Source organism: Acartia tonsa, chromosome 5 (assembly GCF_053477335.1).
Source record: "Acartia tonsa isolate MP-2025a chromosome 5, ASM5347733v1, whole genome shotgun sequence".
Classification (NCBI taxonomy): domain Eukaryota; kingdom Metazoa; phylum Arthropoda; class Copepoda; order Calanoida; family Acartiidae; genus Acartia; species Acartia tonsa.
Genome location: NC_137264.1, coordinates 17403561 through 17411009, shown reverse-complemented (window position 1 = coordinate 17411009; position 7449 = coordinate 17403561).

Here is a 7449-nt window from a genome sequence, read left to right as displayed (position 1 = left end):
GATCTCCAAGGGGAAAAAATGATAGGGCTCTGTAGAGACTAGAAATGAAGTAAGTTCTAACAATTTGTAAAAATCTTGACAATCCTTTCGTCTTAACTTTAAACTTTAATTGTTTTTTCATGTGATTTATAATGCGTAACAGTACTTATTTTTTTTACGTCAAATAATAAATAATAATAATCAACTTTTTTGTTGTAAAATTTATTTAATGCAGGAGTGGGAACGCTTTCCTACAATACCTTAATGTTAAAAAACTTTTCATGCAAAGTTTGGTATCGAAAGGGTGGTTCTAAAATTTCCAAATTAACGATCAGAGTTTTTCATTTCAGTCGGACAGTCGTACCAAATGTAGAAAAGCTACGCTTTGAAAAAAGAAAAGAAAACCGGCCTTGACCCAACAATGCGAAAACTGTATTCTGATATAGGATGGCCACTAATAATACTCGTAAAAAACCTCTACAATGTGCATACGCAACTTATTACCGTGTACATTTAGGACTTTCAGAAAAGGGCCATACAATCAAAATGTTGGTTTTTCTAATACCCTGAATAAAAATAGGAGACATTGCTCCCCTTGGTTTTTCCTGGTAGAACTGACGTTACAGCAGCATCGCCCTTACCAAGTTCTAATTAAACACAGCTTTCCGCGACTAAAAAAATGAAAAATTATAAGATCAAAACCAGTTATTTTCATTTTTAAAATGATTGTGGAAAATTGTCTGTAATGCAATGCTATACAAGATTTTTAAGTATGGTTGAGTCTTGAGAACCGGTTCTAGTAATCACATCCTCTTATATTTTGTTCATAGACCATAGACAAGACTAGGGACGAAGCAACTAGCAGTTTTAAAGTGTTTTATGATAAAAGGTGGACACAATGGGTAGAAATTGAGTATAGTTGCAAAATCCAACAAGAACAATAATGCAAATAAGTGACATAGCAAATAGATACAATCTGAGAAATGTTATAAAAAAATCAATTTTAATTGTCATGGACGGGGCTGACTTTCAAAGTTATGATCTTAATTATGCAAAAAAATGCTCATACTTCTATCAAGGGTTCAGCATCTGGGCATCAGCCGCTTGTAAGATTAAGGGAAATCAACCTTTTACAATCTTAAAAACTAGCTTGAAGTCGAAACCTGACCTAAATATGACAATCCCTTTATAAAAAAACTACAATGCATCCAAACGGTTTTTAAATGTGATGCTCAGTCGCGGCTGACGCGCGACTGCCGAGCCCTAATTTTATCGCACATAATAGTTGAGAAAGTTATTTTGTTTATTTATCCTATTTATATAATTTATCTCATTTAACGGACGGACAATCAATAATCCTAGAGTAGCTGTGCAACTAACAAATCTAAATTCCAGTCATATCGTTAGTTTCAAAAACTAATTTACAGCTTCAAAATATTAAAATTGGTGCCAAATATTGCTAAATTCCCTAATTTTCATACTGGGGGTTAAACGTGTGAAAGAAAGGGGTTAAATAGGTATTTGATAAATATTGAAATAGCTATACATTTTCATACGGCCAGGATATCGTTGTAAATCACTAATTATCCCTTTCAAAAACTTAGCTAGACCGTTTAATTTTATTGGGCAATTTGAGTTTTTTAAAAAATAGTGGATTTCTCAAATAAAATAGCCTGTTCATATGATCACAGAACCTTCGCAAATTTCTAGCAAAAGTTTTTTTTTGTTGGCTTTTGTCTGAAGCTTAACATTAATAAATACATAAATTTTTAAAAGCAAAAAAGAAAGATAAATATATGAATTAAACTATAAGAAGCTACCCTGTAAAGGTCAGCTAGATCAAAACAGACGCACACACGCACATTCAACATTTAAAATTTGTGCCGTGTTGTTATTTTTGTTTTTTTGGTCAGTAGCTTAAGATTAAGAAATATCTGAACTAGTATCCTATTAGTATTATATAGGTTATTTTTTTCTAAATACTTACTCTTCTTATATTTATTTAAGTCTCGTTGTAAAAGATCCCTCCCCTAATATATGATATGATATGTCATCGGTCAACTTTTGCTAAAAGAGGTGGGGGGGGGGGAGTATAGGTCAAGTGAAAGTTAAATCCTAAAGGGTATTTATATTTCCATCCAAAGTTGCAAGTCAAATATGAATATGAAAGGGGGGGGGGGTTAAAATGTATATTGTCCTTGTTCACGTGACTAAGTTGACCCTTTTATCAATATACCTTGTATATTGGGGAATATTAACAAGGATTAAAACATCCATAAAAACTAGTACTGAAACTTTATGACAAACGGATACAGGAAGCAAATGCCTACATTACCAGAAATGAAAAAAGCTATCCGCTTTCTTACGGATTGACCAGCCCTAATTATAAAAAAGCTATTGTTCTGTAAGATTAAAACAATTTCTGAAACTGTATAACAAACGGATAATAACACTTAAATAGTTTCAGAATAGTCGATGGAATCAAATGCCTAAATTACCAAAAAAGCTATCCGTTTTTTACGGACGGACAAACTGACCCTAATTATAGAAAATTATTGTTCTGTATGAAGATCTCATATTTCTCATGTGAGTTCAGTTAAGTTGACCCTTCCAGTTTCCCTTCCTTAATCAGGTGACATAAATTTTTCCTCCCCGCCCCCCCCCCCAAAAAAAAATATTGTACAGCGATTAAGCGAAGATATGTTAATTTTATTTACCATAAAAACGAGTACTTTTAAGTCAAGTTTTTATTTCTATATATCAATGATTTCTTTGTATGTAGATTTCTAGAATGATTTCTATGTTTTTTTAATCAAAAAATTTAATCAACTACTGATATATCATATCTTCATCTTAATTGCTATATAATTGGCCAAAAAGCCTTCATAAAAGACAGGAACTAAAATCTTTAGTTAGAACATATAAAATAAATACAATCAATCTTACCTAACTTCCAGTCAATTTGGTTGGTCTAAATTAAATTACTGACTTTTATGAAAGCTATATTTATATCAAACTTAAGTTAACATTTCTTAAAATATTTTTGTAAAACTTTAAATTTCATTTGTGTTTATTTGTTTTCTGACCAATGAAAGTTTAAAAAATGAAAAACAATTTGAAATATTCATCCTCTTACGGATATTTAATGTACTAAAATTTCAACCACTTCCAACCACCCCCCCCCCCCCCCCACCATCCCATCCCGTACCCCTTCATATATACCAGTGGTTACGATATTCTCCACCCCCATCTTCCAACCACCCCCCCCCCCACCATCCCCTCCCGTACCCCTTCATATATACCAGTGGTTACGATATTCTCCACCCCCATCTTGTATCAATGTATTAAATCCTGCTTTGTGAAAAAAAAACTATAGATATATTTTAAAAATTAAAATCCACAGAAAATGTCTATAATATGATGCGATGCTGGGGCAATTCTAAGATGCTTAAATTAATAATGAAGAGCTATTAATTACTGACCCAACGGTTTGAAATAGATATTTATCGCATTGTGCCGTATATGTAATTTAGAAGCCATATTGGAATAGATATTTATCCTATCATATTATAGACAACTGACATTATTCTTTTATTTTAGTAATTATGGGAAAATTGAAACAAATTTAAAATGCACGGAAAAATGTCTATAAAAAAAACTTAATTATGAAATAGCTTCGCTCCAAAAAAAATAAAATACTGAAGGGAAACAAACTAATCTAAAATCTTAAATATATATGAACATAGCTTTGTAAGTATGTCTGTCCAGGCGATAAATTTAATTCAAAAAATAGATATTTATCAAATTATCACATCGTATTATAAGCGTATGACCGGAAAGTAAAAACGATTTCTTTCAACTGAAGTCCAAAAAAACCGTATATAGTTATTCCGAATTTTACGATTTGTATTTAATAAAAGATAGACAGACAAAAAGAAAGAACTAAAATTATTAAAGTGATTATCTAAATTTGGTTACTATCATCATATCTTTGTATAATTGGTCAAAAAGCCTTCATAAAACTCCTAGGAAAGTACAGACGATATTTTTATTTACCATAAAAACGAGTACTTAAGTCAAGTTTTTATTTCTTTGTATGTAGATTTCTAGAATGATATCTATCTTTTTTAATAAAAAAAATTAAATCGACTTATATCGACAAATTACGGCTTTGTGAAAAAAAACTAAAGATATATTTTAAAAATTAAAATCCACGGAAAATGTCTATAATATGTTAAAAGTAAAAGTACTATAGAAACTATTTTTTGAAGCGAAGCTATTTCTGATTTATTTACATAAATAAAAACGAAAATGTCTATAATATGTTAAAAGTAAAACTATAGAAACTAACTTTTGAAGCGAAGCTATTTCTGATTTATTTACATAAATAAAAACGAAAATGTCTATAATATGTCTATAATACGATGCGATAAATATCTATTTTCTGAAGCAACATAAAAGATAGACAGACAAAAATCAAAATGTATTTCCGTGAGAAATTAAATCTTGTTGTTTATCTCCCTCCCCCACCCCTCCTTCTAACTAACCACTACCACCAGGCTAAACCAATCTAAAGAAATTCTCCCCTCTTTTTATAAGGTTTTAACACCTGCATTTATATTTCTTACAGATTTTTCTTTCTCATAAATTTAAATGATTTCTATTTCAAATATTATTTTTTCAAGATTATATTAAAATAGTATTAAACACAATTTTACGGATATAGGATGTATGTACAATTATAATTTCTACTAAGAGTAAGAGTTATCAAATATAGTTTGAACAATATGAAATAAACCTATTATTTATTACAGCTAATTTGTTATTTAACAATCTCCGCTAACCCACCCAACTCGAACTCTCATTGGTCTGTTTGTTTCGTGTCGTCCGACAGATTTTGCGCTCTCCTTGGTTAGGCTCGGAATTGGTAAAGTTAAAGCTAAGAAGATGTCTTTATTTATATTACTAGTAAGTAGTAAAGAGGAGGGAGGGGACTCGAGTATTATTATTATAAAGTCTTCTCCTGTATTTATTTAAATGTATGATTTATGGGGATTACCCTCGGAATATGGGGGGGGGGGGGTGGTGGTAAGTAACTGGTAACATGATATTACGGTCAGCCAAGGTGTTCGTACAGAAATGTTGTAAGAATTATTCTTTAGAAAATTCAAGCTATATTTTAAATTTGAGAACTTAAGTAACTGATATAGATATTATATTAATTATAATAAAAAAAAATTTTGTTTGGTATATTAGATAAATAAATAGCTATTTCTGATCATTGATACATCAAAGTCAAGCAATATTTTGAAAAATTAAGTATCACATATAGATATTATAAAAAAAACCTTTGGTTGGTATATTAGCTACTTCTGAATCTGATGCATCATTGTAACCCCCCCCCCCCACGCCAGAATTCATTAACAATATATATGCACCTGTTTTTCTACTTTGTGTGTGACTAACGTATAAGATATTTTAAGAAATATGATTGGGGGGGGGGGGGGGGGGGTAGATATACCACACTTTTCTGGGATCTTGCTGAGTCAAGTATCAACTGTTGGGAATATCAAAGGATGACTCCATGCAAAATTTGAGCCGGATCCGGCCAAAACCGGCCGTGAATTTTATGAAAAACCGGTTTTTTCCGGTTTTTAGGGGGTATCTGTAAATCGATTCAGCTGGAGCAAAACCGGTTAGAGGTACAAAAAATTTTACTTCACATGAAATTTAGCCAATGCAATTGCCTACAAAATTGTACTTCATCATCAACTTGATTGGACAACTCTTTCCCCTCCTAAATGTCCATTAAAACCTCGGAAACGGCAAAAATCGCCAAAAATCACGCCTTCGGCGGCAAATAACGGCTAAACGGTCAGCCGGAGGCGAATGAAACATAAATAAAGAAATGTCTGCCTCAAAAAGTTGTTCAACATCAAAGAGATGCTTGAAGTCTCTAAAACGACTCCTTTCCCTCCTTTAAGGGGAAAAACTGAAAAAACGTGATTTTCAAAAGTATGCCCACTTCGTGGGTGTGGGGGGCACTGAACCCGTCACCCCAGGGTCACCAAATATAAAGTCTAGGCGGCCCACAATGCTGAATTTTCACCAAGTGAAAGTCTTGTGTCATTATCTCTTATGAGAAAAAAGTTATTAATTAATTAAAATTTCAAATTGTGATTTTTTGATGGATTTCTTTGATGAAATGACAGGCCGGTCAATTTTTAGGCCATTTTTGCGGTTTTTGGGCCGTCACGCCCAAACGGTTTGAGATAATCTCACGGGACCTTTTGCCCAACCTAAGTCTGGTTATTTGTGAGGTCTAGGAAAAAAAACAGACTTACGCAAAAGATTATAATTATAATCTTTACACAGAAAAATGGCACGAGGTGAAGGTTTGAGGGGGCAAAATGAGCCGACCAGCGATTTTTGACGGCACGCAGCGACGTCGTGCTTCATCCAATCCGGGATTTTTTTTTTCTTAGACCTTACAAATAACCAGACTTAGGTTTGGCAAAAGGTCCCGTGAGATTATCTCAAACCGTTTGGGCGTGACGGCCCAAAAACCGCAAAAAATGGCCTAAAAATTGACCGGCCTGTCATTTCATCAAAGAAATCCATCAAAATATCACAATTTGAAATTTTAATTAATTAATAACTTTTTTCTTATAAGAGATAATGACACAAGACTTTCACTTGGTGAAAATTCAGCATTGTGGGCCGCCTAGACTTTATATTTGGTGACCCTGGGGTGACGGGTTCAGTGCCCCCCACACCCACGAAGTGGGCATACTTTTGAAAATCACGTTTTTTCAGTTTTTCCCCTTAAAGGAGGGGAAGGGGTCGTTTTAGAGACTTCAAGCATCTCTTTGATGTTGAACAACTTTTTGAGGCAGACATTTCTTTATTTATGTTTCATTCGCCTCCGGCTTACCGTTTAGCCGTTATTTGCCGCCGAAGGCGTGATTTTTGGCGATTTTTGCCGTTTCCGAGGTTTTAATGGACATTTAGGAGGAGAAAGAAATGTCCAATCAAGTTGATGATGAAGTACATTTTTGTAGGCAATTGCATTGGCTAAATTTCATGTGAAGTAAAATGTTTTGTACCTCTAACCGGTTTTGCTCCAGCTGAATCGATTTACAGATACCCCCTAAAAACCGGAAAAAAACCGGTTTTTCATAAAATTCACGGCCGGTTTTGGCCGGATCCGACTCAAATTTTGCATGGAGTCATCCTTTGATATTCCCAACAGTTGATACTTGACTCAGCAAGATCCCAGAAAAGTGTGGTATATCTAGGGGGGGGTTACATAACATTTTTAAAAAATAATACATAATTAATAAATCTACAAAATCCTATTTCTTTATTTGAACTGACAAACACAACAGAACATAAAGTAACTGGAAAAGTCAAAAGATAAATTAGCAATAACAACTTTGGAGACTTTTTTTCTTTAATTGTGATTGGTTG